Genomic DNA, 20695 nt, shown 5'->3' with positions numbered 1-20695 from the left:
ACAAGGAACTACATATAGGAAGGATTATCAACGGCATAAATAAGGGAGAAGAGTCAGCGGGAGATAACAGTCCTTCTGAAGGTGATTGAGAGGTTACATCTTATAACAAGCTCAATGTGGATTAAAAATATCATGATCCTACAAATCACCCCAACCATTGTCCTGGAGTTTAGGAGAACAGCCAGTAACACATGTGAAATCCTCCTTCTGCTCTAGGCAGCATTACTAAAGCTGTGGTTGGAATGTTTTTTTCAGTTATGGGCACATGCATTTCTAGAAAAGTGTAGGGAAACTGCCTATAGCAGAAAGATTCAGAGATGGTCCAGTCCAGTCTACAGAACCAGTGAGAGGTCCAGGAACCGTGCCCTGTGGGGCTGTTAACGTGAAGAATAGAAGACTGAACAGAAGACATGATGGTGACCTTTATGGAACAAAAGGGCTATGGAAAAAGGAAATAATCTGTTCTCTCTGCCCCTGAAAAGTAGCTAGGACAAGAAATAATATGCTTAAGCTGCAACCACAGACCTCCATGACAGAAATGAGGAAAATAATTCTAATAAAGTGGGCATCAAGTAACTGGAATAAGTAGTGTGGGCAGGTTGTGTAATGATTGTCTCTGAAAATCTTGAGAAACAAGTCTCTGGCATATACCTCATACAGTCCTGTGTTGGGAAAGAAGCCTGACATAGAAGTTCTGGGCAAAGAGGAACCTTATGAAATCCAACAAGGGCAAGTGTAGGGTGCTGCACCTGGGGAGGAATAACCCCATGCACCAGTACAGGTTGGGGGCTGAGCTGCTGGAGAGCAGCTCTGTGGAAAGAGACCTCGGAGTCCTGGTGGACAACAGGATGACCATGAGCCAGCAATGTGCCCTTGTGGCCAAGGCGACCAATAGCATCCTGGGGTGCATCAAGAAGAGTGTGGCCAGCAGGTCAAGGGAGGTCATCTTCCCCCTCTACTCTGCCTTGGTGAGGCTGCACCTGGAGTACTGTGTCCAGTTCTGGGCTCCCCGGTTCAAGAGGAACAGGGGACTGCTGGAGAGGGTGCAGCAGAGAGCTGCCAAGATGATGAGGGGACTGGAACACCTCTCTTATGAAGAAAGACTGAGGGATTTGGGTCTCTTCAGTCTGGAAAAAAGATGACTGAGGGGGGACCTTATCAACACTTATAAATACTTAAAGGGTGGGTGTCAGGAGGATGGGGCCAGGCTCTTTTCAGTGGTGCCCAGCAACAGGACAAGAGGTAATGGGCAGAAACTTGAGCATAGGAAGTTCCACCTAAACATGAGGAGGAACGTCTTTACTTTGAGGGTGGCAGAGCACTGGACCAGGCTGCCCAGAGAGGTGGTGGAGTCTCTATCTCTGGAGACATTCAAAACCTGCCTGGACACGTTCCTGTGTAACCTGCCCTAGGTGACCTTGCTCTGGCAGGGGTGTTGGACTAGATGATCTCCAGAGGTCCCTTCCGACCCTATGATTCTATGATTCTATGATTCTCTCAATGTTCCTTCCAAGTCTAGTTTTCTACAAGTCTGTACAAGGGAATGTATTAAATTTTACTTCTATGGTGAAACTGAGGTTAATAGAAATCCATGCTAGTTTCTTTTGTGTTTTCAGCCGGTAGCTTGTGGCACCGGGGGAACTCCTAGCCCCAGCCATAGGCAAACATTCACAGTCCTTAGTTTTTTCCTGATTGCACATTGAGTAAGCTTTTGGACTTCCTGGATTCAGAAGTTCAATTCAAAGTCTCATTTCACTAAAAATGTATAAAAGGTGTAGAAAATGCCCCCAAGATGATGTTTTGGTAACTGTTATTCAGGAAGTTATAAATGGCATAAAATAAGCTGGAAATATCTCTATCACTGTACACTGGTAACGTAATTTTTTTTTTCAGATTTCTTCTATTATCATCATATCTTCCAGCAATAGTTGTTCTGATGTCCTTAGCTGAATCTCTGTAAAGAAAGGATATTTGAAAGATGAAGCTTTATTTGTACAGCTTCTCAACAGTTAAGCTATAGTCTGACATTGTTCATAGTATCACCTAATGCTTTGAGTTTGCCTTAGTTTATTCATTAGGATGTTTCATATAAAAAGAAATTAAAGGTCAAAGCTACAGGTAATGGATTTTGATGGTTGATTTTCATTCAAAGGTACTATATTAGAATATTTTTAAAAATATAGATAAAAAGGAGGCGGCTAAAGAGCCTAACTAATAAGTTTGAAGTAATTCTGGGAGAATCCACAGGTGAATTCACTAAGAAGGATTTCAACAGTAGTGTACTGTGTGACACTCTGGCTCTAGGACTCAAACTGTCTCTCATGGGTTTGCTTTCCTCAGCAAGCTAGCACAGCCTTTGCTGGCGGCTCTCACAGCCATATTTTTGACTCCCTGATCACTGTGAAACCACTGACATTTTTTGCATTGGTTCCTTTCCAATTACCCAGATTAGTAGTCCAAAACCAAGAGTTTATGCACAGCTTGTTTGGCCAACGTGGATTTAAATGTGAATTCTACACAGTTTCAATAATACGTTCAACTGTCTGTATGAACCAGCTTTTTTAGGAAGGAACAACAGGATTACTTTGTTGCCTAACAACACTCACTTCCACTTCTTGGCCATTCTGGAGGCATCAGTGATGCCTGATGTGACAAAAATTAAAACACTTTAGACACCTGCCAGTTGACAGTCATATTGAAAACACTCCCCCATTTCACACAAAGCATTGATAAGTCAGTAGAAGATAACAATTTGAAGCTGAATGAGGTTGAAGATTGCATAGTGATGCTCTGGTGACTCATTTGTTATGAATTCAAGAGGCATTTAGTTTCCCAAAATTTCACCCACACCTCACATATTTACGCTGTCTGTTATGCAAAAGCATGAATTCCACTGCCTGCAAAGTGGAATTGAGATTATGCATGGCTCAATCTTTTGAAGTAAAATGCCCGAATGAAAAGATGAATCTGTAGGGACATAATTCCAGGTGACAGATGAGTGTGTCATGCTTGGAGGTAGGCTACTTGAGGAAAATAGTTTGTGTTGTGTTAAGATGCAAGTATATACTATGCAGTTCGTACTTTGCATGAAGACTCTATGTTAATCCACAATACACAGAGAGGGTGAGAGTCATCCCGTGTAGTTTCAGACATCCTTCATCATCTGGTTGGTATGTATATTTAGTATATGTCAGTCATCTAGAATCCAACAAAGAGAAAAGCAGTGCTGAAAGACGATTAATTATATAGCAAGGTAATTGTCTAATGTAAGCAGAACAACTCATCCTCTGTGTATCTCACTCTCTCTTTAGACTGTGGAGACAGTTTAAGCAAGATGTCTAGCTTCTGAATGGCTGAAGCTATTGTGAGTGGTATGCCACCTGAGAGCTGTGATTCTTTCTTCATTGCAACTGTCTTAATGAAAGCCTAACTGAAGGTTTACATGTGGAGCGATCTCAGTTGTAGCATTACCAACTTGTAAACATAGGTCACACTGTTGGAAGAATACCAAGCTAAAGTTACTGGACCTACATTTTGACAGGTGGGTTTCAGTTTTATCAGTTTCTATAAATCACGTCCTAATTTACTTAGATTTTTATATATAAATGGCTAAGGAAAGGGACCAAACTAGAAGAACAAAAAATGCAAACTATTTTCTTACTCTTGGAATAACATACTGCAGATAAATATTTGCTCTCATAAAACAAATTAAGTTTCTAACAACTCAGGAATTATTTTTTCAAATAACCAGGAGATTTATCCTTAATCTTTGTTAGAGAAGGACTGTGATTGAGATGACAAGACTGCAGCTTACTTGAATTAATGAACTTAACAGATGTTAGAATTTCTTTCAGTGAAGTGTGAGAATATTCACCAATAATTAAATAAATCTGCATGTTTTGTTGACTACATGCATTTTTACAAATGACCAGGGACATTTATATATTTAGTTAAAGTTAAGGGTTATCACAGTATCAATTTATCTATGAAGAAAGCATATATGTTAAATATTATATAATGTGTTTTCCTTAATATTGGTTTAGTTTTCAAGACAAGCATGCAACTTCTTTTTAAAAAAAGAAACTTATTAATCTCTTCAATGCCCAAACTAGTTTGTATTATCTAAAAACAAAAGACTAACTTCTGCTTTGGGCTACTTTTTTTGCAATCCAAATGAAGGTCAATGGAATGATATGTAAAGTCAGATGGGTTTTACAGAGCTTATTTTGACACTGCATCTGCTGTCTTGATGTCTTAGCTGGGAGGTGTGTCAACAGCAAATGTAGTTTCAGAAAATTTTGCAAGTATCAGCGTGACAAGCCTCTATTCTGTTGTCTTTTTTTATTATTATTATTTGTTCATTTTTTAACATGAATAGGAAGTTCAGTCAAGAATACTGTCTTCCAAAATATTTGGAGAGAAAGATGTCAGTATATTTTAATACCCTGTTAATTAAAACAAGTCATAATGAGTAAAATGATGTTAACATCCCTTCAGGGACAGACGGTAATGGCTGCTATTCTGTAAAAGATCTGAAGCAAGGACTAAAAAGTCACCAATTCTAAGGGCTATTTCTTTTTCAAATGGCTTGAAAAATTCTTCCACAATAAGATGTCTGTAACAGTTTCATATATACCATAGCATTTTACACCACTGAAGTACCACTTAATGGGCTTGAAGGAGTCTCCATCTTTCCTGTCAGTGGGAAAGCACCTGCCTGGAGTAAGTTTGTTTGATTCCTTTGTATAATTTTCTTTGGGGGCAAGCATAAGCTAGTATTCAAGCAGGGGACATCATACTGAGACTTCTGTGGGAAAACTTGGATATAGGACTTGCTGCATTTTTATCCAGTTACAGCACGTTGTAATAACTTGATATCAATATTGCTATAAAGTATGACCACTGTAAATACATTCCATTTACTTAATCCATGTCTTACCACTCTAGACTGGTCAAAAGTTAGATTAATTTGCTATCAAAATCTGTATTCAGAGCTTCATAATATAGGACATAGTGTTTGGGAAACCCTGAGTAATCCTTTTAAAATAAACACTGCTTCCTAGCACACCATATTTCAATACTGAACAAAACTTAGTGGGGTATGCCTTTAGTAAGCTTTAGCAGGATTAAGATGTCACATTGAATATCAATAGGGAAGTTCCCACTCACCTTAAAAGACATAGGAGTCCACTGAAAGCCCTCCCTTCCTATTCCTCCTCCATCTGTCTGCTCTTTTCTGAGCAGTGTCACAGAGGCAGATTTTTCCTCTGTGTCCTGTGTATCCATTTGATGTCATTTAAGTAATGTCAAATACTTTGATTTTCAGGATGGTTAGAGAATTCGCTACTGCATTTGACATTTGGTAACTTGGTAACTTGGCAGCTTGTCAGTGCTAGGTTAATGGTTGGACTTGATTCTGTCATTCTATCTTGCAGGAGCAGCAAAAACATTTCCTGTGATGCTTCAGAGGAATTGTCAGAGATCTTAGTACAGTGCTGTTTGCATACATCCGTGGTGGAATGAACGTTAGGTACCACATTATTTGGTCCATTGCCTACATTCTGCCAGGCCAGGTGCATGCACTGGAAGATAGCTCACATGCCAGGTTCACAGGGCTATTGCACTCCGCGGCAGTAAGTGGTGTCAGAGCTCAGTTCCTCCCTTAGCGCTAGATAAATACAGTATTAAAGGAGAGGCGAGTAATTTGCAATCTCACTGTAAGCAAGCCTCAACAGAGAAAACTGGTAGTCTCCACACCTCACTGCCTCCAGATTGCTCCTGGTGCTGTACGGCTCAACAGCATTTTAAAAAGTTTCTATTCCTTTCTCCTCCCTTCCCAGTTACAAGACATATTCTTCTCACCCCTCTTGCTTTTGTCTCTACTGCTGACAACACACAGCATGGAAATCTCAGCTTGACCTGACTAATTGTGTGTCTAGGGCTTCCTTGATGGCACTGTCTCCGACCCTCCCAAAATCCTGAGTCCTGCTGTACTGTGCAGCGAGATTAGCTTGGATTCTGTGAAATGTCCCAGTGCACCAGCACTCTGTTGATAAGTCTAACAGTCTTCTTGTATACACAATAGCCAAAATCATGTTTGGTAGACCAGGCTGCCAAGTAATCTACAAAAATTTAATTGTCCACATTAGCCTGCAGTTGATGTATCGGCATAATGATTTTGGATTCAGTTCCTGCTTCTTTTTTGGGTTTTCTTCTTTAGCTACATGTTCAACAGCGCAAAGCCTTTCTCATCCATGTTTTTAGGTATGTGATACAGGATATATTCTGGTCTGAGTGATAACACGTAGGAGAAAATGAAGGTTTTCAACAACCTGGACAAAGATCAGTGCACCACAGTGGAGGCACACTTTTTTTCCCTGAAAAAATAAAGAAATGGGCATTTTTTTGCACAATTTTTTACCCATTCTAGATAGAAAATTTTATTTCATGCTCTGTCTATATTGTATTATATAGTTTATATTCCACATCTGGCCTATAATATAATTTTTGTAAGGCCTGTAGAGGAAGCTGTGCCTTATATTTTTCCTTGAACACTTTGGATTAATTCTTATTTTTCCAGGCTTTTGTCTAGAATCTTTAGACTTTTGGTCTTGCATCTGTTTATATTGACCTCATCAAAATTATCTAAGGCTTATTTGCACATAGGTGCTTATGTATGAGCACACAATCTACTTTTTAGTTACATTTCTTGATTTTCATTTGCCAGATGGAATTTATCTTTGGAGATTTTGTTTTGTTCACATCAGAAAATAAATTCACGTTCCACATCAAGAGGGATTTTTTTGAGAAAATGATCTACCAACCAGAGACTTAGTCACAAAAGACATTGTTGTGACCAAGGAGTCTAGAATGACCATAAACTTCTGTGTATTTGGAGGAAAAATTGTGAGTCACGTTTCTTTTGCCATAAATGGAGAGAAAATATTATTCAGTGCTTGTTGAGTGCAAGTGTGTGAGGTGTGTGTGGGACAGCATTGTATCCTCTATCAGTTGCCCTGATGTCATGGTGATGGACACCATGCAAAAACTAGAAGAAACATCCTGCTTGTTCCATAGCTGGAGTTCAGGGGGATCTCTGGCTACAAAAAATCATAAGGTGAAGTAGAAAGAGGCATGAAAGTAGATTCTGAGGCAAATTTATTATATTTTCTCTCTCATGGTTAGGTAGGTCAGGTAGGGGGGCAAACACAGACCTTATGATTTTGTTTATGCATTGCTGTGTCACTTAAGGGGAAAAAAATGCTTTGGCCAAGAATAATCCTGTGTCATATGATTGTTGTAGAAAAATATTCTATATTGCCACTTCACTGTTTTATGCTGGGTCCTTACCTTTGCATTGAATTTGTACTTTAAATGCAGCTGCTTGCACTATGATAGCTGCTGCAGTGAATGGTTCTATTTTGAAAGCAATAATCAAGATAGAGAGGAAAACACTAAGCCTCTTGAACCTAGGAAACAGTCAAGCAGGAAAGATTTCATAGAGGTCTATAAAAGAATAAGTTGCATAGAGTGACTGGGTAAGGGCACCAATTAAAACTGAGAAGACAAGTTCAAAACAAAGGCATAGCTCTTCACACAGTGTCTAGTTAAGCTGTAGGAGGCCTTACTACATGTTCCTCTAGACTTCAGATTTGGTGCTAGATTAAGAGGCAAATAGCCATGCTTACAGATGAGAAATCCTCTCTTTTTATAGATCAGTTTACAGTCTTCAGCTGAAATCAATATTTTTAGTATCTCATTTTACTCTACCATGAAGTCTCATGTAATATCAGCAAGACAGAAGAAAATGCTCATCTGAACGGTTCTCAATACAAAGATCTTTCTATTTGAAGATACCATGTACAAATCAGTAGGTCCCTCAGACTCAAGTAGTTGACGGGAAAATATTCAGCAGGTTTGCCCTTTTCTTAAAGTCTTCCTTTGTCATTTGCTTTTGGCCATTATTTGAAACAGGATTGTGAGCTAGTTTTGTCTGGTCTTGTATATTCTTGTTTTTAAAATATATAAACTGCCATGTAAAATATTAGTTTTAATAGCAGAGGGAAGCCTAACAGTCCCTGAATCATTTTCTGCTAGGAGCAGAACTTGTGAAAGAGTAAGAGAGTTTGTGAGTGAATATATACAGCCTGAGACCCTTGAAAAACAGAGCACAAATATTGCTTTTATATATATGCAAAAACATTTTTCTTAAACAAAGGGTTAGATGTAGACAATTCTACTTCAAATACATCTGGCTAGCTCAGTTAAGATGGTCTGGCGCAGATGTGTGCTACTTTGAGTAAGACAGACCATAGAGCCTTATGTGCAGATGCTGTCACTGGTGTCCTAATTGAGAATAGAACTACAAAGTTCATGAGGCCTCTTGAAACTCAGTAAGGAATGAAAACAATAAATAAATGATGGTCATTGCCACTGATATTAAGGAGTAACCTTGCTTTCTTAGACACACATAAAACATTCTTAACAGCTGAGTTAAGTTAAAGGCTCTTTGCAGCTTCTTTTCAGAAGTTTTCGTTTGCAACAATATACACAAAATGCATTTATGTTTTGAAAAAAAAAACATTCATAAACCATCTGTCAGCAAATGAGTTGTCTATGCAACTGCTCGCTGAGACAGAAAGTGTGGTATAGCATTCTGTCAATAATTTACATTTATAACTTTCCTTCATAAACTGCATGTTCTCTCAAGCCTTGCAAGTGTTGGCAGTTTAGTTTTAGGACTTTACCTTTTGACCATCCTGCTGATCACCATAATTTCCTTTAGTGCACTGAGATTTGTTAGGTACTTCCGAAAATGACAGTTGATAGCAAAAATCTTACAAAAAATGTAGCATAATGTAACAGAAGGGTAGAAAGACAATGTGCACAAGGTATGAAAGGAGAATAATGTAAGAAAAAACCTGTTATGTCACTTCCAGCAAGACATATGTGGAAGTTACTCAGAGGGAATGGTTTTGTTTCACTTTTTAGGGCATTGGGATTTTTTACTGAAGGCCGATTTTATACTGCTCTCTTTGTAGAAGAGGTTGCAAGGAATGAAAGAGAGTTGAGCTTGCCTCTGCAATGCTTCTTGCACACAGCCTGTCATGGAAAGGTAATAATGTTAACAGGAAAAGATAATTAACTATGCATCAAGGAGAACATAGGAACAGGAGAAAAATGTAAGAAGAAAGCATGTCAGCCAAGAGTAAGACTCGAGCAAACTTCTGGAGGTCCCTCTCTGTATTGCTTCTGTGTACAGTTCCTTTCCGTTGGGCACTAATGCGAGATAAATAATGAGGAGAGAAGGAAGTAAATCATGTAATGTTTTGAAACTGATGTTAACATTTGATGTGGTGAAAAGGGGTTTGAAAACATAGTGATGACCAAATTTGCTATAACAGGGTATATTCACACACGGTCTGAAAACTTGAGTTTGTAATTCTTTATAGGTCATAAATTAAAAGGTATTTGCTCGTTTCTTCCATGGATATTTTTGTTTAAGTTTTGGCTTTTGATTTTTTTTGTCTTTTTGTGAGTTTTTGCCCACATTGCATGCTCCTCTAACAGTGCACCATGATGGATTTTCAGCTCAGGAATCTCAAACTGTGAATTGGGGAGGTGTCATGTGTAGCTTTAAGTAGTTGTGGTAGGGGTAGATTGGGACTTTTTATACAACAGTTTACAGCCTTCAGCTGAAACCAATGTTTTTAGTATCTCATTTTCCTGAACCACGAAGTCTTATGTAATATCAGTAAGACAGAAGAAAATGCTCATCTGAGATATAATGCGAAAAGAAAACAAAATATGGAAGTTTTATATTAAGCAAGTCTATCAATAATTTTTATTGTTTTACCAACTGCACAGACTTTTTGCCCTGCCGACATTTTCTGGAAACTTCTAATTCTCTTTTGTTTATTGGCTTTTTATTTACTGAAATTTGATTGTGGAGCCTGTATATCGTGTCTTCCCTTGATACTTAGGAATTTGTTAGAGGATGGATATTATAAAACAAAGAACTATTTATTATTTTTTTTTTCTACTCTTTCAGTTTAAAATGACTGTTTTCTTCTCTTTACTAATAGTGTCCAAGCTGTGTTCATATCCTACTTGTGATGGCTGCTGGAAAGAGCCTTCAGCTGATCGCCAGAAGAGATTACACTGTATCGGTACATAGCGCTAATCGCTCAGAAATCACACAGCAGATATAGTAATTAAATAACGCGTTGTAAAGAAATAAAAGGTTATGTTGGATTCTTACCTGCACTGTGCTGCTGTTTCGAATCTTCTTTCTTCTTTTACTTTTCTGTATACACAGGCCCAAATGCTATTGTCTGTACTGCTGAGGAGATAACTGTGCTATTTTTAGCACAGTAAAAAAAGCTAATTTTTAATCTATTTGACACCAATGTCAAATTCTTGCTTCTCAAATAAGCCAAAAGAATTGCTTTCAAGCTGTGGAGGAAATGGCTCATCGGAGCTTTGATTATTACTGATTTGGGAAAAAACATGGGAACGAAGCAATTGAAGATTGTTCAAAATGAATGAATGAGGGATGTCTTTCATATTTCTACATTATAAAATGATAGACAAATTATTAGTATTTATCATTGATAGCAATTTAGAGACATTATTAAACCATCAGCCTGGGACAATTACTGCATACAAATCTTATCTTGTTGGTGTCAGTCTAAATGGACAAGCAAGATAGTGATGCCACACCTAATGCGATTTCCTAATGAAGAAAATTCATGTCTCGCGTTCCTAGCTGCATGATTATTTCAGAACCACAGAGTAACTGATGGCTGCTGGAGACATGTATCTCAGTGATGCTCACAGCCCTAAAGATCCCTTTTGTAATTAGGTGGAGGAGCAAAGAAGCATAAAGTAGTCAACCTGAAAAATCCTGATATAACATCATTCTTGACACTGCATCCCTGTGTTGGAGCATTCTTTTATAGTTGTATAACAATTTGCATGTTATGTCTCTCTGCCTGTCAGTGTGATTTCCTCTTCTGATCAGGACTTAGGGTGGGTCTGTGATGCAAACTAGCTTTTATAGATTATAGATTTCTCCGGTTCCTACAGAGAAAAGAGGAACAAAGTGGCAAGGAGAGCATGCAAGCAGCAGCAGCCTCTGCTGCCTCTGGTTCCCCAGGCCTTTGGCTGCCTGTCCTCAAGGCCGACCTTGGTATTGTGTGCCCTTATATCATGCCTCTGGGAAAGAGCTGTGTGAGAAAGAGCTGGGAGATACATCAGTAAAGCCCTCCTGCCTTGGCTTAGGAGCCAGAATGGAGCTCGGGCCCTTGCCGAGGACTGCACCACAGCCATGACCATGGCCATACCCAGCCACCCATCTGCCTGGTCCTGGCCACCAGACCTGATGTCTCAGCTTGGCCTCAGACCTGCCTAGAGCTTGTGAGTTGCCCAGCCACCACCGGCCTCTTGGCTGATCCTGATTACTGTAACTAGCCCTGCCCTGCTCTCGCAGTGGCCAGGGAGGCCACTGTGTGTCCTGCCCCCATCACCCCAGCTGTGGGGCATTGCTGCCCATGTGGAGCAGCTGCTCCTTGCTGCTCCCTGTCACTACAGCCTTGATTTTCAAGGAGAATTGCATGTGTAAAATAGTGCATGTGGAGTACTAACTTTATTAATAGAGTTACTTGAAACCTTACTGGATGCAATCATCTGTCAGAAAAGGCATTCTTGTCAAAGGCCAGCTCTACTGCCAGGAACTGCCAATAAAAAAGGAAATATTAATGGAAGAAACCAAACTCTCTGCTTCATTAATACAAAACTCCTTGACTTCTAGAAGGTATTAAAGCAAAAACTCCTGAACAAAAATGACTGAAAGACGGCACTGGCTCACCTTTCAATAACAGAATATTTCAGTGACTTCATTCTGAATTTAGAAAATAATTTTCTCTACAATTGTTCCTATTTCATTTTTTTCTTCCAGTTGAGAAAGGAGAAAGTAAAAAATAAAAAAGGAAATAAAATAATAAAAAAATAATGAAATGGTGGAAATTCTAGAAAGCAAGAGAGATATCTGACATAGAGATATTCCAGAAACCATAACAGTGGTATGCCAACATCGGTTTCCATGAGTATTTTGAGCAAGGAAAGAGTTATTGGAATTTAAATCTTTAGCTTCAGCATTGAGCACAAAAAATCATTTTGTTGTGCAATGCACATCATGTAAACAGGAATGTAATTTTAAAATATCAGTTTTCTATTTTTATGTATTTTCTATTTTCTTTAGAAATTGGATTTTAAACTAGTGCCAGATACGTTTTTTTGAGAGAGAAAAATTTAGAGATGAATCACTGACCTGCTGTAGCTGATAGCAAAAGCCAGTAAGTTTTATTGATTCAGTGTTGTGAGAAGAGTCATGGTGGACATACACATCAGGGTCCTTTCTGCTTCTGTCTCTATCGCTAGAACTCTTCCCAGGACAGAGTTTCCCCCAGTATGAGATGTACAATGCAGCTGTTTTCAGTGCCCTAGTATGAAAATGTGGGAAGAGAAAAAGAGAGAAAAAAATCTTGGAGATATTTTGTCATCAGCGACCGTGAAAGTCTGTCAAAACATGTTTGGGATCAGCTGCTCCAATGTGAAGAAAGAAAGACAGCTGGTGAAGAACCAGTGCCCAGACTGCTACACCAAGGGCTAACAAGATGGCTTAATCAAATCATAAGGTGGAGGATGCCAGAGCCCAAACCAGGATTTAGTTCATATGTTGTCACAAGGGAAAAGAAAAAGAGGGTGCCAATGACTAGCTTGAAGAATAGCCATTTGTTCAAACAACATGGAAAATACTGCTCGCTAAACTTCAGTGATAACTCATGAAAATGGTTAGAGATGAGTTCTAAAGAAACAAAGACAACTTTGTGGTTCTGGAACTCAGCAATAAAACCATATGTAAACAACCACAGCATTAAACATCTTCATCTGTCTGTGATAGGGTGAGATAACAATTTCTCCAACCTCTGCCAGGCTCTGCCACTGATCTGTGTGATCAAGAGTGGACTAAAGTAACCTGTGGCCAATCCGGTGCCTTTCCTCTAATGCATTTTAACTTTCATGGAGGAAGTGCTGGCAAATTCTATGAAATTCATAGGCTTCGCAGAAGATGACCTTCATCAAGAGAGAACCTTGATCCTACAAAATCATTAAGTGACATATAAAAGGGACTAGGACCCAGACTATTTTATGCACATACACAGAAACAAAGACACATACACATTCACCAGTATTTAAATAGAGAGTGGGCAATATTGAGGATGCAAAAGATTTCTTCTGAAGAATGTGTCAGGAGAAGCAGCAGACGCTCTTGAGTTTAGGGGAATGAGGGCTCAATATTATTTATACCTCAACCTTGTTCAAGTGATTTGTTGACAGCAATAGGACTTCTGAGTATCACTTCTCTGCCTCTTAAATATAACATTTGCTGGGAAGAACATTTGGGAGCTGCAATTATTATTTAATCTGTGTCTGGTAAAAGACTCTTACTGATACTTTCAGGATGTCAGTGGCGGCACTCTGCCATGGCCAAGTCGTGTTATGATCAGGAAGATAATGGTGACTGAAGCCAAACTGTCTTAATATGCAATGTTTTAGCACTGAATGTAGTGTCCTGAGATGTCATCATAACCATTTTAAGGCAGAGACAGATGGAAGAGAAACAGCATTTTCACAAGCTGCAATGACAACAACATGTCCACAGACTCAAAATCAGAGACACAAGGGTGTCTGTCAAAGAGACATTTCCCACACAACTATTTATCCCAGATGAAGAAAGGGATTCATTATCATTTCCTTTCTGTGCTGGAAATCAGAAGTGAAAGTTCAGTTTTCAGTGCTCTTTTTTTACTGCACGAAGCATAAGTTGAGAATTATTAACAGGCCTGTGTGCTTGGAAATGGGCAAGAATTCACACTGTCAGGACTCGTCACTCACTTTTCAGCTTTCCTTCCATGAACTTCAGCTTTCCTTCCAGAAGGCCTGGAGTCACTGGACATGACAGTAATGGAGTTATTAAATAATAACAGCAACAGCAAGCAAAACACTTTTGATACATGGAAGTAAATATAGCTTGTTTGTTTCCTTTTGTGGATTAAGAAACTGTTACTTCAGCTGTTTCCCTTTGTCTGGCTTTCCTCTTTAGCGCTGACTCAGAAACAGGTAGGCCAAGGGTGGATTTGTTCCACCATGTATTAATGACTTCTCTTTAATATTTTCTTTATTATAACAAAAAGACTATTTTCTTTTTTTTTTTACATCTTGAGTTATAGTCAACCTTTTTGCATAAAAGAAAAAACTGTTTTCAAAAATGTCATTAATTGATAAGTAGCACTTTGGCAACTTAATGCCTTTCTTAAAGAGAACTCTTGTAGAAGTGATAATTTTTCATTTCTTGAGCTGGATATTTTACTGGGTATTTTTTTGTTGTTACTTTTGTTTTTGTTTTTAATGGGGGGAGAGAATGTTACTTTGCACATCTAAGGGGAGACCTTATCACTCTCTACAACTACCTGAAAAGAGTTTGTAGAGAGGTGTATGTCAGTCTCTTCTCCCAACTAACAAGTGATAGGACAAGAGGAAATGGCCTCACGTTGTGCCAGGGGTGGTTTAGACTGGGGATTAGGAAAACCTTCTACATGAAAAGAGTTATTAAGCATTGGAATAGGCTGCCCAGGGAAGTGGTGGAATCGTCAGGTAGACAGGTAGACATAGTGCTTAGGGACATGGTTTAGTGGTGTTTTTTGTCAGTGTTAGGTTCATGGTTGGACTCAATGATCTGAAAGGTCTCTTCAGACCTAGCCAATTCTATGATTCTGTGGTTCTATGATTCTATCTTACACCTGCTTAAGCTCTTTTACATACAGGATTTACAGATTCCACCACAGGTCAATGTGAATTCATTAGGATTCATTAAGAGATTATAAGGCTGCTTGCAAATAGAAGGTAAATCAATCCATAAAAATAGTTGTCTCATTTTATTTTGCCAGAGTTAAAGATTTTCCATGTTCCATTTACATAATCCTTTTCTTGTACTGTAACATAACAGTAGGACTAATATGTCCAGCTTAATTGTACTGAGTTGATATGGGTGAGAAACATGTCCTAACCCTCATGCCACTTAAATGAACTGATGCTTAAAATCTATACATTATAGAATCCAGAGCTTCCTTGATTCTTTTTATAACCATTTGTAATGCTTACTCTGAGTCAGTCACAGAACACGAATGGCCATAAACAGAGACGTGCGTAACAACTGGCTCAACCTGAAGCACACCTGTTGCACGTGTTTGGTTGTTTCCCCACTGAAGCTGGATATGTACATTTTTGTCTTGTCACAGAAATATCTGATTGAATCGGAATATTTCAAATACAGACTGCAATTGAAGGGGGGTAGTTACCATTAGGTGCTACATGGGCACCTGAGAATATGCTCAGTAACTGCAGTTGCAGGTGAGTAAAAAGTACAGTTTCTTAAAATTTTCACAGTTAATTGGAGAGAAATGAATTTTACACTGGGCTGATGCACTTTAAGAGTACTTAAACTTTTACCTTTAGAAACCTGAATATTCACCTGCAGTAACCTCAGGCGATAAGGTGAAAGCTGAAAAGCACAATTTGAGCTCCTAACACCCATCTGACTTTTTAAAACTGACTGAAGGAGAATAACCCTGTTTTGTGCCAAAATATGTAAATGTCACTGAAAGGCACAATAATATGTTTATGGACTTATTTGTTCATATAGCTTTACTTTAAATAGAGAGGGCCATATGGGGCAGTTTTGACACACAAATAGTATCTGTTTCATGCAAAAATACCCCATGGAAAGTAACTAGTTGAATGTTTTGTCATCATCATCATCAGTTTTAATTCTGAAATACCATTCGTATCCAAAAGTTTCTGATGTTTGGTACACATAGGTAGGTTTGATACAAGAGAGTATGGTGCTTGTCCCCGATACTATCTAATCCTAAAAGTACCCACAATTGTTTTTTGATGTATCCTAAACATCTCCAGTATAGCTGGGGGAGTAGAGGATTTAGGTTTTTTGTTTTGGTTGTATTTGCTGAGCAAATTTCCAAAGCTTCAGGAAATGTTATCTTATGACTGTTTCAGTTCCTGAAACTGTTCACCTATGATCAGTTCTCAGAAGCCCATGGTTGGCAGCAGCCCACTGTTTTCAGATTCAATTACATCAGTAGTGTTGCACTGCTTGAAGCAGAAAAAGCAGAAAAACAGTACATTTTCTTACGTTATCACCATCCTCTCAGAGGAAATAAACTGGAAGATCTGTGCTAATTAGATTTTCTGGATAAATTTTAAAAATTGCATGAAAAATCCTTTCAAAATGTATTTTTTTATTGGTTGGCCTGTGGAAATTAAATACATAAACGCACAGTGCACAAATAAGAGCAAGCACTGTGATGTGGCCAGTAATCAGCACAGATGCAGTGATCATTGTAGCTGAGATTCTCGAAAAAATCAGGCAGCAGCATGCGTTTAATGAATGAGCAAGGCACTGGGAATTTTGGCCATATCCTTTAATTTAAATGTCTCTGCCCTGAATTTTGAAGTGGAGGTAGGGAACTGACAAAGTAGCTATGAAGAATGAAGACAAAGAAGTGGGGTTTTTTTGCTACAGTGTTTTGAGCCTAATAATTACTAACTGAACATACTGTGGTACCATATATTGGAAATAATGGATAATTATCTGACAGATACATTAATTTCTGTTATAGGTACTGTTGCCTAAATGAAATGTCTCATTTTTCAAGCTTCAAGTGTGTGTGTCTATATATAAAATATATTTATTTTTGTGTTTATATATAAGTACATACAGTGAAATGTATACACAGAGAGCAAGAAATACATAATTTAAAAATGCGGTCTAATTAAACCACAAATTTAGACAGCTATGGGGAAATTATTGTTGCTGGATTTGAGCTGTCTAACTATTACAATACATGAATGTAAAAAATAAGTCTGTTCTGAAAAATAATGAAATTAGCGGAGCATACAGTTCAAGTCCCCTTGGTGACACACTATGGTCATTTAAAACTCTGTAATTCAGACAACTGCAGAAGAAACTCTATCTATAGAAAAACTATTTTAGCCTACATGCTTCCCTGTAGAGTAACCAGACAGGGCATTTTTTATACTGCTTTTCAATATTTTTCTATATCATCTTTTAAACCTGTGGTCAACTCTGATTTTCTGCAGCTCTTGTACAGTCTGTTGAGGCAGAATGTCCTTTACCACAACACCAGGGTTGAAGATTTTAACTTTCTTTCTGTACTCTTTGTCCTCCAAAGGTCTACAGACACAATTGGGTTTTTTAATTACTATTTCTATTCCATTTTCTGATTGACTTTTATCACATGTCCTCCCGTTTAGTACATTAGACTGATCTTTCTGGGGGCTGGACCCTGAATTTCTACCATGTTTGAAGCAACTTAGTCTGTCCAGCAGTAACCTTTCCTTTTCCTGTTATGCAGAAATCTGGTTGCATTTAGTAGGCTCATGACTATAAATTTCTGTTCACACATGCTCAAAATCTGTACTCAATGAAACAAAGTGGATGAAGAATTTTCTTAGAAAATAATAATTTTTATGACTAACACGGAAATATTTTATGATTAAGCTTTATTCATCAAACCCAGTAATAGGTGTGATTAATATTTACAGAAAACTCATTTGTACTATTCTGTCAATGAAAAGAGCTCTGAAATGGTTGCAGGTATAACTTGCTCCACTGTAAGGCACTTTGTTACGTGAAAAGGCAATTTAAATATAATTTAAAGATACCTGTAATGAAATTAGTACTCTAATAAATTACAAAGATAATTTGTTTGCTTGGCTTTGCCTTGTCCAGGTTTGCAAGGCCAGAGTTGTGACAGTAGGGCAAAAGGTGAAAGTATCACTAGGAGACCAAAGTTGTTCAGCATTTGGTCAACTATTCAACTACTTTTTGGAAAGGCTGCAAAAGACAAAGAAAAAAAAAGCAAAAACAACCCCCAAACCAAAACTACTGTGTTTTTGCCTACTGTGTAGGCAATAACCCTTAATGACAAGAAATCAGTGAGAGGGCTGGCAGTCTTTCCTGTTGTAAAAGATGCACCCAATTTCAGAAGCTGAGTTTTAGGGCAACTATTTTGACATTAGCAAGTAGTATGTGCCATAAGTTATCTGTGCTCTCTTGTATCACTATTCTTTTCCCTGTTTCTGCTCGGCATTACCCAAGAAAACACAGAACGGAGCACCGAATAGAAGATATTTTAATTTCCAATGTTACTTAAAGTGGAATCTAATATTGGCTTGAGTCGCATCTATTGGACTTCACACAGACCATAGTTAAAAAGACAAGAAAAAACCCCATGTATTCTGGATAATTATTTTTAACACAAAGAAGGATATTTACTCTATCAACAATAGACATGTCATACTATTTCTTAATCCATGTCAAACAGGTTTTCTGGGAGATGACATAATGGCATGGTCTTCACAAAGTGCCAAATACAAATCCTGAGTTCAAATGCATGAGAAATAAACATAAATTGTGAGCCCAGGAAAGAGATACAAAAGTCTTTTTCATATCCCTGGTTTTCACTGGATGAAAGCAGTTACCCTTGGTACTAGGCAAAAGGGAAAATGCAAACTAGATAATAACTAAATAGGAAATATTTTGAAAAAATGGTACAAAATATCACTGGAGTCTTAGAGCTGTATGTTTGGCCTTGACACCTCTTCTGTGACCATGTGGTAGGAAGAGAAGGCCATAGTGCCAACTTAGTCTTTTATCTGCCTGGTGATAAAAACATTCCAATGACTGGAGCTTGAACTGGGCTCCCCAGTTCAAGAGAGACAGGGAGCTACTGGAGAGAGTCCAGCGTAGGGCAACAAAGATGACAGAGGGATTGGAGCATCTCCCTTATGAGGAAAGGCTGAGTGAGCTGGGACTCTTTAGCCTGGAGAAGAGAAGGCTGAGGGGAGACCTTATTAATGTTTACAAGTATCTAAAGGGTGGGTTTAAGGAGGATGGAGCCAGACTCTTTTCAGTGGTTCCCAGTAACAGGACGAGGGGTAACGGGCACAAACTGGAACATAGGAAGTTACGATTAAATATGAGAAAAAACTTTTTTACGGTGAGGGTGACAGAGCACTGGAACAGGCTGCCCAGGGAGATTGTGGAGTCCCTTCTCTGGAGACTTTCAAGACCCACCTGGATGCAGCCCTGAGTAACATGCTCTGGACAAACCTGCTTTAGCAGGGGAGTTGGAAATAGACAACCTCTAGAGGTCCCTTCCAACTCTGAAAAATTCCGTGATTTCGTGATGGTTAAAAGCTGAGCAGCAAAGTCCCCAGTGTCCCCAGGGATCCAGCACAGGCATCATAAAGGGCCTAAAGCAGGAAAACTGGGTGGCTCAATGTCCAAGTGGTGAGCAGTGATGAGTGGTGTTGCACAGGGGTCAGTACTGGGACTGGTACTATTTAACATTTTTGATGGTGACATGGATGATGGGATTAAGTGCACCCTTGGCAAGTTTGCTGATGACACCAATCTGTGTGGAGCGGTTGATAACGCTGGAAGGAAGGGATGCCATCCAGAAGGACCTGGACAGGCTTGAGAAGTGGGCCTGCGTGAATCTCACAAAGTTCAATAAGGCCAAGTGCAAGGTCTTGCATGTGGGTCGAGGCAATCCCATGCACAAATACAGGCTGGGTGGAGAATGGCTTGAGAGCAGCCCTAGGGAGGAGGACTTGGGATGTTGGTGCATGAGAAGCTCAACATGAGCTGGCAATGTGCACTTGCAGCCCAGAAAGCCAACCATATCTTGGGCTACATCAAGAGTGGCCAGCAGGTCAAGGGAGGTGATTCTCCCCCTCTACTCCACTCTGGTGAGACCCCACCTGGAGTACTGTGTCCAGCTCTGGAGCCCCCAATGTAAGAAGGACATGGACCTGTTGGAGCTAGTCCAGAGGAGGGTCACAAAAATGATCAAAGGGTTAGAGCACCTCTCCTATGCAGCCAAGCTGAAAGAGTTGGGGTTGTTAGCCTGGAGAAGAGAAGGGTCCACAGAGACCTTACTAGCTTTCCAGTACCTGAAGGATGCCTATAAGAAAGCTGGAGAGGGCATGTAGTGATAGGATAAGAGGTAATGGCTTCAAACTGGAAAAGAGTAGGTTTAGATTAGGTATTGGGAAGAAATTTTTCACTCTGAGGGTGGTGAGACAGTGGAACAGGTTGCCCAGGAAAGTTGTGTAACATCCCTGGAAGTGTTCAAGGCTAGTTGGATGCGACTTTAAGCAACCTGGTCTAGTGGGACTTGTTCCTGCCCATGTCAGAGGATTTGAACTACAGGATCTTTAAGGTCACTTCCAATTTAAACCATTATATAATTCTATGATTCTACTATGAGATACCTTATATGTGAGCTTTATGCTCAGGCTATTCAGCTGTGTCAAACAGCAATTCTCTGAAAGCAGTGTCTGCAGAATCAAGTCCTGTATAGCTTTATTGACTTGAAAGGTGGTATTTGTGAGACAAGGTTCAAATGGATAACTGGAATGTGGAAATCTGCACCTAAATGCCAAGAAACTCTGAGCTAGAGCAGAGCGCTAGTGATTTGTTGCACCTGAACTTCTGTCTGTTTTCACTTACTTTGCTTTGTTCTCA

Source organism: Larus michahellis, chromosome Z (genome assembly GCF_964199755.1).
Source record: "Larus michahellis chromosome Z, bLarMic1.1, whole genome shotgun sequence".
Taxonomy (NCBI): Eukaryota; Metazoa; Chordata; class Aves; order Charadriiformes; family Laridae; genus Larus; species Larus michahellis.
This window is presented reverse-complemented; position numbering follows the sequence as displayed.